Consider the following 14892-nt stretch of genomic DNA (forward strand, 5'->3'; position numbering starts at 1 on the left):
AATAGCTTGCACCGACAATTAAAGGTAACAAACCTACTCCTAAGTATATAGGGGTTATGGCAATGGGCCAATTTGCCGAAATGTTGAACTATCTCTTTAAATATGAAAGGAGGCTGAAAATCACAGAATATGTCTGTTCTGATGGTACAAGTCAGCGGTTCTGAAATATGTGTTTCTCTTCTTTAATACACATTCTACATCTCAGAGGCAACGCTGGCGGGAGAAGCAGGTCCATGGAGCTGTGCGCCGCTGGGCATGCACCAAAAAACAGGTGTGACGCACCGAGTGTGCGTTGCTCTGCCATTACTTTGGGTTGTGAGGGTGCGCCACGTGTGTCTTCATTGAAAGTTATAGGTTTGTGCGCACAAAAGACGCTACATCTGAATGGCCCCCTATGCACACACGCATGTTTTAACTAAGGCGGCAGCCAAAATCACCCAGGCGGGCCCGCCTTTGCCTTAGATAGGCAGTGAATTTATCAGTTAATTATAACACCATACTGTCTTTACCATAGTGCAGCTTGCGCACTACAGTTTGGGAATCACTTCATTACATCATTCAAGATGCTGAAGGTAACACATAGACAATATATTTTCCTTTATTGCATTATAAGCCACTTTAGAAACTATTAATTCCTATACAGAAATTCAAACCTTCTCTTAGTTTCAGATTGTTGCCTTGACACTTTAAAAGAAAGGAATTTGGACTGATGACCAAACTTTACTCAACATCAACATCAAGGTTTCTCTACACCTTTCAGGGTGAATTTAATGTCTTGTTTTGTGTATTAAGACTTCCACAGTCTTGGATGAAGCCTGCCAGAAAAGCTGTTAGGCACGGCAGCTGCATTTCTAGGCTGGGAATCCACTGCAGGAAGCCTTGAAGCAGTTGTTGTTAATGTAACTTTTTATGTTTTACAAAGTTCTCAACTGTAATTAGCTTTTGATTTGTGCCATCAATCATTTTGTCAGGGGTGGTGGTTTTCACACTGTTGGGGTCTCCTCTTTGGAACCACACACCAAATGGAGGGCATCTTGTTTTGGCAAAGAGCTCCTCTAATAACCTCCTGAAGTGAAGCCATGCTTAGCTGTACACTCACTGAATCTTAATGTTAAGCTTTGCTGAATACCCTGAAGGCTTGTTGTGATGAAGAAGAGGTGCCAGAACATGATTTTAAGTATGGATAACGTGGCAAATCTTTGTCTGAGTCCATGATGAATTATGATGAGTCATTATTTATACCTAGTGTCGCATTATGAGCAGTCAAGAGTCCCATGAGAAGATTTGCAGCATGTACTGTAGCAGTCATAGTTGCCCTGTTTTGTAGCCCTGGGGATTCAGAGAAAAGTGAGTATTTGCTGACCAACCACAGAGCTGTCTTCAGGTGTCTTTTGGTAGAAACCCCACGGTTGCTATGACAACATTAAAAGTCTCATCTTTAACCATGCTATGTCCAGGTTCCCCAGGTGAGCATGATTCAGATGTATGGATCAATCTGCTTTATATGAGACAAAGACGAGACACTACAGGCAAAAACATTGTTTTTTCGTGCACTGATCAGTTTTTGAGGCTATTTTGCTTCTTTAATATGTTTTCTTTAAGAATAGTGGAAATAAATGATATAAAATCCACATTAAGGTGGTTATTTTATTTCATTTTGTCTATGTTCGTCAGTAGATTTCTTCTAAATTCACCAAAAGTCAACAAGCTACTGGCTTACTGTGTCGTTCCTCTTGTCTGACCCATGTCATGTCAGGTATTGTTTCAAAGCTCTCTCTCTTTCAATGATGTGGGCTCCAAAAATTTCCATTTCCTCTGTATCAGCAACAAACAACAACAACAAACGACTGACAATAACAATTTATGGAATTTTACAAATTTACAATGCAAATCTTTACAGGCCGTTTTCTCAAAAATAGTTTTTTCTCATACTCCAGTAGCACTTACAGACACCAAACCTTCCAGTTTTATTCCTTTCTATATTCTGAAAGCTTAATTGTCTTGATGTAAGTAATAAACTTGGGAAGTTTCATGGTGATATCTGTTCCATGGGTTTACCAGGCTCTAAAACCTATAGACACGACTATCATTGTGTTTTTATTTACAAAATACATATTTGTCTGCACTATTTCCCTGAATTCCCCAAATGAACAAAGATGACTAGTATGGAATTCCTCAGATTATTTAGATTGTTCTATTTGTCCCATGTTGGCTCACCTGTTTTACTATTATTGTTATTATTTTTTATCTGTCAATTAAATGAAGAGTCCCAGTGGTACTTGTCACCGTGGAGCCCCTCTCACCTCCAGCACCGCCCAGGCTGTCACTGAAAAATGCAGAGTAGCTTGAGAGGTTGTTGTTATGGAGACAGGCAAAAGGTAGAGCAGAATGACAGGAGACGATGACAGCGACGATATAGAGGACCTAGCACAGAGCTCCTCTGATGTGTCACCGTATATGTGCATGTTCATGTAACAGCTGGACTGACCTGTGTGTTCAGCCTGAGTCATACACGGCGGCGGTCACTTCCTCGTCTGCGCCGCGTCGCCTCTGAGACTGAGCTCATGATCTGAAGTCATTATTCACCTGTGGTCTTCCACTGAGCCATGCTGTTGTGTAAAAGCTTCCTGTGTGTGTCTCTGTAGTCAACCACAGTGTTTTCTGTATCCAACACACCGTGTTTAAGTCAAACACAGGTCTTGTGTTTTAAGACAGGTTTTCAGGTCTTCAGTTTAGTGGAGGATGGTGGTCAAAACTGGAGAGACAAAGTTCAGTTTTGTAGAGTTTATTGTTGTTTTGTTTTCTGTAAAGGGATAGTTCAACATTGTTTGGCAAATTGGCCCATTGCCATAATCCCTATAGTCATATCGTGGTGAATGTACAGGTCCCAACTTGTCCACAAGAGTGTTTTGGAGTTGTTGGATTGTGTATTTGATGAGTTTGATGAGGGAAACCAAGAAATTCCATGAGCCTCCATAGCATAGCTCTGAGCAGCTTGCGGCTCTGCTCCGCCGTTCTAAAAATAGCTTGCACTGACAATTAAAGGTAACAAACCTACTCCTAAAACTATTGGGATTATGGCAATGGGCCAATTTGCCAAAATGTTGAACTATCCCTTTAACAAAGTGAGTAGGCTATGTTATGGCCATTTAATCATTCAGTAATTCAGTCCTGAATGAGCAAGACAGAGAGAGATTTAGATTGATGAGTGGTCGGATTCTCGAGTCATTATATCTTAAATCCTGATTTGAAAAAAGTTTTAACGTTAAGGTGAAATGACTCATCATAAGCGTTGTTTGTTTGTTTTCTTTAGTTTTTCATGATGTTGACAGTGTTGTGCTGCTGGTGACTCAGTAGGTCCACTCTGAACTGTTCACACAGCCTGTTTGCAGGCAGCGTTGATGAGGGTGAGTCAGCAAATTATACTGAAGAAACCAGGTAATTGGCTGGGGAAGGTGAATGTATTCTGGGAGGGTAAAGCATCTAGAACAACTACAAAAATGTTAAATCAGCTTAAACCTGATGCTAACAGTATTTAACACTATCTTACTTACTTACAAATATAGTTGATCAAATAACTTTTTAGTGAATCATTTTTCCTTTGATACCTGTGTTCAGTTGTGGAACCAAAGAGAAACTAGCAGCTTTACAGTAAACAACAGTGTGTCAGTCATAAACCAGCAGGAAGCTCAATGATTATGATTCATGAACAGTTACTCAGGCTTGCTGATATACTTTCGTGTGTCATTTACTCTTTTTGAATGCTGAAATAGTTTTCTCTACAGTCATGGCCAAAAATATTAGCACCCTTTCACTTTTGTTTTCAGACAATGCCCCCAATTTCTCCCTGTATTTCTTTGGTTTGCAATGGAACAACACAAAGACTGAGACAAGTAAAATCTGACATGATACACACAGAACTCCAAAAATGAACTGAACAAAGCTATTGTGATATATTGCCAGAACCTGTTTATTGTCACAGGTGAGTTCAAATACAAATTAAAGGAGCACCACATGGTTGAAATGATCCAATGATTTATTTCAGTTTTGAAAAGTGTCAATCATTTTCTCTGGTCCATTTTTGGAGTTGTGTGTATATAATGTCAGATTGAACTTTTTTCCTCAGTTTTTTTGTATCTTTCTATTGTATATCAGAGAAATACACGTATGAATAGCAAAACACTTGTAGTTGTTTGTGCCTTAATATATAAGATATAAACTGCTCTGGTTGAAGCTCAGAGTTTGTATTTGTGTCATTATATCACCAGCTCTGCACTGAGTGACAGCAGGCTAAGCTTAGTTGAACAGGGCGGAGGCACATGACTGAAACAGAGGGAGCATGAACACACTCGGTATTAACTGAATTAACAGACATGAAATTCATTTGTAGAAAGGTTCTAAATGGATTGAATATTGAACATAGTTCTCAGTCATCCGCCACAGCAGTAAACATTGAGGAGTTATTCTTTGAACATAAGTGCTCAGACAGTCAAGTAAAAGCATGTTCAATGTTTTTCAAAAAAAATCCAAACTGTTATTACAGTTTCAAAGCAGCAACACACACACACACACACACACACACACACACACACACACACACACACACACACACACATAGACACTCCAGGAAAAACCAATCGTTTGCCAGAGCTGTGAGTCCTGTGATGGGATGGGAATTTACAGGTAGCAGATGGACCACTGGAACCAGCTGTTGTTTACTAGCTATGAGGTAGTGATTGCAGTCAGCAGAGTTCACAGAGGCAGCGACATGTGTGCAATAGCACCTGCAAACACCACTCTCCAATTTAAGTCAGCAGAAATGGGCAAAACAAACAGTGTAATGCTGATACTGGAGAAGCCTCTGAAAGGAATAACTAGGCCGGGCTGTCCTGCTTCTGACTGCAAGTGTTAAAGCCAGGTATGGACAGAATGAACAAACTTTTTTTTTTCAGTAATTGTTCTTCTGTCATATGTCCACTCAGCCACTTAACTAGACTAATCCAGTTGACCTGCTTAGGTCAACTGGAGGTGGTTTTATTGGGCAGCTACCAGGCGTGAATAGCTCTGAGAGTGTGTGGGCGGGACGCTGCACTGTCATTCAGTAACACTAAAACCTACCAGAGCACAGGAGGGATAATATAACAGCTCATAACCATCATCTGCCTTCAGAATGCTGCTCTGAATTGACACTGTGATGAAAATGACCCCTAGCGTTCAACTGCTCTACGTGTCTCTCATGACACAACTAGTCAGCTGATAGGTTTTCATATTTATTTTATTTCGATTTCCTATGTGCAATATACTTTGGCACTTTACTCTAGGTAAATGCAACATACTTGTGTAGTATACTCTGGCACTTTACCTAGCTGTTTTTATTTATTTAAAGGTGTTAGCTACAATTCCTCCTGGCCAGTAAGTGTCTCACTGTCTCACACACTCAGACTCGCCGGCTAGTAGCTAAAGCTAAGCTAACACTAACAAGCAGCAGCTCCGGTGTTGACAGCGGACTGGAAACACATCTGAATCATTTCCCACTAATTCACCTGCAGACAAACCCACAGCATCATGCATGCACCGGAAACGTTACAGTACCGGCTGACCGTTAGATAGCATTAGCATTAGCACAATGCCATTTTCTCCACAGAGCTATCAGGATCTGGCCCCCCCGAGCTCGGCCTCACGTGACATCAACGTACTAATGCTGTTGGTGCAGAGACCATTTTAGCTTATTGCATATTTTAAAGAGGAACTATGCAGGATTTGTATGTAGCTTAACTATGCTACATTTTTACCTTAAGTAAACAGTTTAATAAATGGCTTAACTTGTTACGAGGGAGAATGGAGGCTCTCTGCCTTCCACGTGTGTGTCACTTATTGCGTCTATTTGCTGAAAAATAACTTTGCAAGATGGGGGGGCGCCACCCCAGTGTCCCAGCTCTTGTCTCTGCGGCACCGCGTCACAAACGCGCCCTGTAACCCGTAATCTCTTGTTTATGATTATGACAGATAAAACTACGCAAATATACACATCGTAACATTTTATATGATATATAACATTATCTATCACTCTATTGATTGATTTCTCGCTTGCTTCGTTGTAAACAAATGCACATGGCCGTAAGGAGGGTTAGCAAAACAGAGGCTTCTCTGATAGTGTATGTATGTTTGTGCATGTTAAGTCAGTGGCTGTAGAAACTGAATTGATAGATAAAGCTGCCTGATTCTAAATTGATTAATTATATATCTCCTAAAAGCTTCAGCTCTGTGATGTTAGAGGAAACTGTTATTTGATTTTTCCATGCATGTCTTACAGTATGTTGTTTTAGCCATAACATCTGTGATCACACGATCGCCTAAGAATTATACAAACATAGTTTCCCTGGACCGTTTGTTTGGAAATATTCTTGGTGGATAAAGAGGGACCCAGGCAGTAACTCTGCTCTTTTTAATTGTCAATGGGCTTACATATCCTGAGAGTGCAGCATATGAACTGGTGGGAAAAATGCAATCATAATCCACTGGAATAAAGGTCAGAACTACAAATATAGAATCCAGTTTGGGCGGAAAAAATCAATTTCCCCTCTAACCAGCGTTCCTCGCTGACAATCCAGCGAGCGCTCGGAGGCTTGCGCCTGAGAGTTGCCAGAAATGTTCATTAGTTGTCATCAAAGCTGTGGGGGGGTTGGGCCACTGTACTGCATAGCAATGAGGGTTACATAAGAGGCTAACAGGATCCCCACATAAAGTTATTCCAATGTAATTGTGTCTCACTGTTGGCCAAAGCATTGTGTGTATGTGTATGTGTGTGTGCGTGTGCATTTGTACCACAAGTTATGTGACGATATATGTGTGTGTGTGTGTGTGTGTGTGTGTGTGTGTATGACCATACAAATGAGTCTGTGTGTTGGTTCTTCCTCATTCACAAAAACAGAATGAAGAGCTGAAGCAGGCTGGTCACAGATCAGCACCATCAGATGAATTAAAGCCTCACGGGAGGAAGCTTACACACACACACATACACACACAAACACACACACACACACTGCATTCATTTACTAATGTACAGCCCATAGGTTTTATCACCACAGAGCTTCCGATGATTTTCTCTCCACGTTCCTATTTTGACAGATCATTTTTCCTTTTCTAAAGCAAGTAAATAAGCTCATGAAAGAAAAAAAAACCCAATACTCCTGAGATGACTATGGCTATTTTTACCTCCATTACAAGATGCTTTGTGTTCAGATGATTTAATCCAGAATGGTTTTTAAAGATTGAATCCCTAATAAGAAGAGGATGCAATGAAGGTTTTGCATTATGTTTTCTCGGTTGCATAGCAACACCCATAGAGCCACATATTTTGTCTCCAAATACAGGACCTTGAACAGACCCTACTGGGAAAGGAGGAATTAGAATTTGAAAATGGGGTTTGGCAATTTCAGTGTGTTCTAACATTCACAGCCAACGTTAAATCCACCAGCGGCAGGATTAGGAGAACTGTTACTGTCCAGTTTGTTTTCAGCAGGCAGGATGAGATGGTAGCATGTTCTTTCACTGAATTGTGTGATTACAGTGGCGTGCAAAAGTTTGAGCACCCCTGGTCAAAATTTCTGTTAATGTGAACAGTTAAAGGGATAGTTCAACATTTTGGCAAATTGGCCCATCGCCATAATCCCAATAATTTTAGGAGTAGGTTTGTTACCTTTGTCAGTGCAAGCTATTTTTAGAACGGCGGAGCAGAGCCACGAGCTGCTCAGAGCTACACTACGGATGCTCATGGAATTTCGTGGTTTCCTTCATAAAACTCATCAAATACACAATCCAACAACTCCAAAACACCCTTGTGGACAAGTTGTGACCTGCACATTCACCATGCTATGAGATAATAACGGAACATTACGAGTTGTTTTCAAGGTAAATTCATGTAAAACAGCTGATGCACGTTCCTGTTGAAGGCAGTTCTTTCGGCAAGCGGTCTCTGCATTTGCCTCGAAAAACGACTCTGTGTCATAATGTTTTGTTATTATCTACGTAATAGCGTGGTGAAAGTGCAGGTCACAACTTGTCAACGAGAGCGTTTTGGAGTTGTTGGATTGTGTATTTGATGAGGGAAACCAAGAAGTCCCATTAGCTCTGAGCGGCTCACGACTCTGCTCCCCCGTTCTAAAAACAACATGCACCGACAATTAAACATTACAATGTCAAACCTGATACAGTATGCAGTGACAAGTGTAATATCCACATGATAATAAGACAATGTTTGACTGGTAAAACTCCAACCACACAGAGTCACTACAAGATTCAACAAATGCAGTTCATATTGTGTGTGTGTTGTGTGAACATGGGGTTCCTCTGGAGTGTGTCCCTGCATCTATTTGTGTAATGATGCTACTTCAGTGGAGCCTCTCACTGGAGAGTCATTTTCATTAGTCCAGACCAAACGACATGCAGCACTGCGCCCAGTGAAACAATAGATTATTACTATCAGGCATGTTCTCACATTTAAACAGTAGGCACATACAGCACGGTTAAAGAGACTAATATGATTCTTTAGCGACGAGGTTCTATCCATCCTGAAGGCAGTTTGTGTCTCTATAACAACCTGCTCTACATCCTGCTCATTACACAGCTACTTACTCATGAAATAAATAAGATACTATACAAATTTGTGGTTACAATGTGATCTTATTGATCTATAATTGCCTCTGAAAAAAATGCCCGCAGCGGTTGAACAAACCTGAGTCTGCGTGGAAACAGCTGATCAGTGGCGAGTCCATTAAAACTTTTATTTATAACTCACATTAAACTGGATGTTGCCACAGATAGTGAACTGAGACGGAGGGATGGGACTTCGTTGGTGTTGTTAAAAGTAATGTCTGTGTTTTTCTCATGCTGAACAAAATTTTCACAATTACAAGTCGTCGTAATTACCACACACACCACTTTACGAGAGCGATCCGCTACCGTCGCCTAAATTGGAGGACAGTAACTTCTCTGGGGAATCGTCAACCGTTAGTTATGAATGAAGGGTTTCAATCTTGCATCTCTTTTTTTTTGTTTTTCTGAAACAGCAGCCTAATGGAAAGGTAACAATCATCAGCGCCGATCAGAGCGACGTCCCTGCTTATACTGTACACAAATAACAGATCTTAGAATGCAGTGATTACCCATTTAGAATACAGCATTTAAAGGGATAGTTCAACATTTTGGGGCAGTTTTTCGGCAAGCAGTTTCTGCATTTGCCTCAAAAACAACTCTGTCTCGTAACGTTCAGTTATTATCTCGTAGCGCGGTGAATGTGCAGGTCACAACTTGTCCACCAGAGCGTTTTGGAGTTGTTGGATTGTGTATTTGATGAGTTTGATGAGGTAAACCAAGAAATCCCATTAGCCTCCGTAGCGCAGCCCTGAGCAGCTTGCGGCTCTGCTCCGCCATTCTAAAAGTAGCTTGCACCGACAATTAAAGGTAACGAATTTACTGCTAAGATGTTGAAGTATCCCTTTAATAGAGCCGTGTAATAATAAAAAGTAATGTGTATGTGCATATTTTATCAGATGCTTGTGACCTTGAAAGTCCATCACATTCCCTATGATGATCAGATTTGTATTGGTAAATGGTATTTAGCCTGCAATGGGTCTCAGAAGCAGTGAACGCTGCCTAGAACAAAACCTCAGGGCCCATCTGAGTCTAATAAAGTCTGTATGTTTTTCAGATGAATTTACCCCAGTGTTAAATGTGGCATTAAATCTGGTATCTGTTCTGTAGCATCATGCCAGAACAATGACTTGCTCTGAAAATGAGCCACGATGTTAAAAGATGTGCCTCGGGGCGAACTAACAAAACGCTCCCTCTTCTTCTCTCTGTTGTACTTTCTTCTGCCCCCCCCCCCCCCCCCCCAATTCATTCTCTCTCACACTCTCATACATTTTTGTTTTTCTAACAGTCTCTGTTTTTCTCTCCGTCCTCTTCAGGTTCCAGCAGTAGGTGCTCTCCGCTTCATCAGCCTGGACTCCATGACTGCCGCTGTTGCTGCTGCTTGATTCATTGCACTGTGAGTATACTTTGTGTGTGTGTGTGTTTCTCCATCTGTGTTTCTCTCATGGCGTCATGGTCTTTTAATGGTTGTTTAGTTAGGCCATGCAGCATGCACACTCGAATTAATGACTTACCAAACCCTCTGCAGTCGATGCCTCTCTGTGGCTTTATTTGCCAGACTGTTTTGAATTGCAAAGATACATTTCTTTTTTTTTCTTTCTTTTTTTTTGGGGTGACTGTTAAAGTTGATGCCAAAGGAGTCTGGTAACTCCCTGAAGACCAGAGTCGTGCTGTGATTAGTCTCTCAAGCTGTGTTCATTATTCTGCTGATTCTACTCTCTGCACTGCCACAGCACTCTGCTATCAGCACTGCAAGACTTTCTTTAAATCAAAACGTGTGTGTGTGTGGACGGAGACAGTGTTCCCAGCTTAATGACTGACAGGCTGCTCCAAGCAGTAGGCCCTATTGTTCGCCTGTTAGTGTAAAAACAAAAGTATTCCATCTATACGTGATGTAAAGTCATGTACTATAATAAAAGCACAGCACCCTAAATATTAAAATGAGTTGAAAAGCTGCACTACAGCTCATGCTTGTGGTGGAACTGTATGTGAACGGTGCTTGCAACATGATTAAAGCTTAAAGGGATAGCTCAACATTTTGGCAAATTCGCCCATTGCCATAATCCATATAGTCATAAGAGAACATTAATTACCTTTATTTGTCGGCGCATGTTGTTTTGAGAGAGAGGCGCAGAGATGCAGCACACGCTACTTTCGATTTTCCCTAAATTCACAATCCAACAACTCCAAAACGCTCTCTTGGACAAGTTGTGACCTGTACATTCACCACACTATGAGATAATAATGTAACAGCACCAGATGGAGTTATTTTCAAGGCAAATGCGTAGCCGGAAACTACACTGACGGCTGCTGGGCGAAGTGATTCCGAGTATTTGCGTCATGTGTTTATTCTTGTAATTCTACGTTATTATCTCATAGCGTGGTGAATGTGCAGGTCACAACTTGTCCACAAGAGTATTTTAGAGTTGTTGGATTGTGTATTTCAGGAAAACCGAAAGTATTGTGTGCCGCGTCTCTGCACCTCTCTCTTAAAACAACATGCACTGACACTGAATGAACCTATACTCCTATGACTTTATGGATTATGGCAAAGGGCGAATTTGCCAAAATGTTGAACTATCCCTTTAATGATTTTTGAATTGATCTTTTTTTTTATTTATTTATTTTTATATATATTATTTGGGCTTTTTGCCTTTAATCCATAGTGTAGTAATGGAGAGAGCAAAGGGTCAAGTCGGGATTCGATACGGGGCCGGCTGCGGCGAGGACTGTAGCCTCTGCATGGGGCGCCTGCTCTACCAACCGGGCTAAACGATTTTTGAATTGATCTTTGACAAAAAATAAACAATAATTTAATATTGTCAGAAGTTTAAATAATTAAATGAAAACAATAATAATGGTATAAACTAAGGGGCCTATGTTAACCATGCAAACTTAATAAAAAGCACAGTGGGAGGTCTTCAGTCTCTCCAAACATCGCCTGCTATTTTGGTTCGTGCATGTGCAGTTGTGCAAATTGCAAAAGCCTTGGTGAAGTGTAATACAAACCTGAGGGTGTAATGATTAATAAATACACACATACATTAATAAATACATGAATACATTGACAATGCCCTTATTGCTGTGAAACAGAGAAGCTTCTCACATGCAGTACAGCATAAAGCAGCTGTGGGTTAAAGATACTGAAGGAATCAATGATTTCAGGGTGAAGAGAAATGAGCCAACTGTCAGGGTGCTGCTGGTCCTGGTTGTTCCAGCACACTGCCACAAGAATAGGGCTCTAAAGGTCAAAGGTCAGGGGGCAGCACAACAAGCTGTGAACCCTAACAGTTGTGTTTCTGACCACTTGCACCACCGTCATTTCTAACTTTGTCTGCTGCAGGTGCCGCTGCTTCACAACAGGTGCAGGGAACAGTGATAATTCACTAAGAGTAACACTGTCACATCAACCATACTGTAGTCTACTGATCCACTGTCCAAATATTCTACCTTTTCTGTTGTGAGGACTCTGTCATTGACTTGCTGTCTTGCTAATGATCTTTGTTTCCATATGTCTCAGTGCCAGCTGGGTAGAAGAGCAGCCATCTGTGTTGTTGTTGTGTCTCAACACTCCTGAGTCTGAGTCTGTGCTCAGTCTCTCCACAGATGTTACTGCGTGTAATAACAGCAGATACTGTGTGTGCCGTACTTGACCTTTTACAAAGGAACGCCAGAGAGCTCTCTTTGTCTTTGTCTTTGTCTTTGTCTTTCACAGTAGGGATGACAAACAACATCTTCTGCTTTTTTTTTTTTTTTTTTTTTTTGGAATGCCTGAGGGAGAGAAGTGCTACAAGGGAACAAAAATCTTTACTGTAGTTAATGGAAACTGTGCCGATTTTCGCAGAAAAATCATGGGGATTAAGAAAAAAGGCCAGCCCTGATATACTATGAGGTTGCCATCATTCTTGAAACTTCCCTGAGGGAGGGGACTGATGATTGCACATGTGTACATTGTGACACTGAAGCTGAAACTACATATATTTGTCATCCCACCATCATACCAATGAGAAAAACAAAACAAAAACATGCAAATGTAGCAAGCAGCCATCACTGGCTGGCAGCAAAACTCCTCCTCACAAGCAAGGAAGTGTATGAAATCTTATTTTTGAGAGGTTTCTTTTTTTTTTTAATGATACTCGTCAGGCTCGATTTCACACGCATGCACCGACTCAGATGGTTTGCGGCTGGTTGGAGGAGGTGAGGAGGATGAAATGCTGCTCCGGCTAAGGCAGAGGTACTATAGCTTTTTATTTTATTTTATTTATTTATTTATTTTTACGAGCCGCCATACAAAGCACACACACACACACACACACCTCCCGCTCCGTCTTTGAAGGCTTCCGACTCCCAGGTAGCTGCTCGTCTTTGTCCTCCCGTGCGTTTCACCTGGAGGCGACGGTATAGCGTAGGACGCCGGCATTAAACACGCTCCCTCTGCCTTCTCCAGTATCCATTAGTTTCTGTTGCTTTCGGTTTGTTTTGCACTTGGCAGTGAGGAGCGGGTGGGGGGTGGGGTGGGGGGGTTGTGTTCACTGTAATTGGATGATGCGGCGTTGCCTTCCCAGCTCTTGATGATGCCAGCAGTCGTTTCTTGGCCCACACCTTTTCATCATCACCTTGCTCAAAGCCGCGAAGAGACAGAAATACAGTCAACTACGGTGGCCTGGTTGGACATGTTTGTTAGCGAGGCTGCCTGGATGGAGGTCTCCTCTTGTGTGACCCTTCTGTAAATGTCTCCTCACCTTCTTTTATGATGTAGGTCAGACTGCACAGCTGTGAACATCTGTCAGTCTGGGGTTTTTCTTTTTTTACTTACTTGCTGTCAAGCTCTAAGACACAAGTGATGCCAAATTGTCATAGTTGACCTTTAATACAGTCCAAACTCTTAAAGTAGCACAACGAATGTATTGTGTCATATCTTCCTATTGAGATTTTTTTTTTGTTTTTCATCAAAGTCGCATTTGAAAAACGAACCCCTCGATTTCATACAACAGTAAAAGACAGCTGTGAATGTTTTCCAAAGCGGAGCCAGATTTCTGGATTAACACAGCCGTCCTCCAGAGAGCACAGTGAGCAGGCAGAGAAACAGACAAAGCCGTGGTTAAATCATTAGTGAAATAAAGCCTGTCCCCCATTACCATCAGCCTAACGCAGTCCAACAGCACCATGGGAAAAAAAAGGGAGGAGAATTCCTACGCTCACAAAAAAAAGAGAAAAAAACACACTTTCTTTTTACTGGTGGTAATTGCAAACCGTTATCGAGCGTGTTCTCTCTGTCTGAGTTGAACACTGTAGCAGAAACAGACGATTGTTCTTGGAAGAAAGTAGGACGAGTTTTTCCAGCAGCTTCAGATTTGTCTTGAGGCTGTTTCTGTCTTTTGTGGCTTCCTATATATTCTGCCTATATGTTCATTTTCTCTTAGGACTAATGGTTGGATTGGCTCTGTACATTAATATTTCAAGATATCATCATTACAGCAAATCTGATCTGAACAGATACTGTACTAGGTTATAGCTCTGACAGCCTGTCAAGGCATTGCATTATTATTTTTTAACCACAACCGACTTTCCCTCGGACGTGCTGCAATTTTTAGACCTTGAACGGAGCAAAAAGCAAAACAGTTGACAGAAGGAAATGTAAAATATCAAAAAATACAAACACAACAGAAGTGTATTTGTTGACAGGAAGTGAACAGGCTGCCTACACTAGTGCAGGCAGCTTTGGCAAGTGTGTGTTAAGTGTGATGCACAGTTTCAAAGCCAAAAGAGTTCTTCTTTCATCCCAACTGCTGGTTGTTGACTGTACTTCACTGGCAGTGCAATGATATGCTTATGCTACCCTCCATATTTCTTGGTTGCCTCTTTTCTGATAGAGGGAGGAGACAGGGGGGTGGGGGTAGGCAGTGGGGGTGGGGGTGGTAGTGGGGGGGTTAGTTAGTGAGGAGGAGGAGGGGTGAGAAAAAGCTTCATGAGCTCTTCACAGTCATCACTGACCTGCCTCTGGCTAATCACTGTGTCAGGTTTACACCCGAGTGTGGAGAGTAAGAGCGAGTCACACTGAGAGAGTGAGAGTGAACGAGTGTGTGACAGCCACAAATGATGACTTGTTTAAAGGGATAGTTCAACATTTTGGCAAATTGGCCCATTGCCATAATCCCTATAGTTCTAGGAGTAGGTTTGTTACCTTTTATTGTCGGTGCAAGCTATTTTTAGAACGGCGGAGCAGAGCCGCGAGCTGCT

The 14892-nt window shown here is 41.6% G+C and overlaps 1 protein-coding gene across 2 annotated transcripts in view; it reads left to right on the forward strand.

The window, feature by feature from the left end:
* The window catches only part of peak1 (pseudopodium-enriched atypical kinase 1), a 130187-nt gene that overhangs the window by 61541 nt on the left and 53754 nt on the right, over positions 1 to 14892 (forward strand). For both annotated transcript variants that reach the window (XM_083972959.1, XM_083972960.1), the window contains exon 3: positions 9969 to 10048. The gene's annotated coding sequence lies outside the window, so the exon portion shown is untranslated. The remainder of the gene's footprint in view (positions 1 to 9968; positions 10049 to 14892) is intronic.

The sequence above is a fragment of the Trachurus trachurus genome (assembly GCF_905171665.1).
Source record: "Trachurus trachurus genome assembly, chromosome: 6".
Classification (NCBI taxonomy): domain Eukaryota; kingdom Metazoa; phylum Chordata; class Actinopteri; order Carangiformes; family Carangidae; genus Trachurus; species Trachurus trachurus.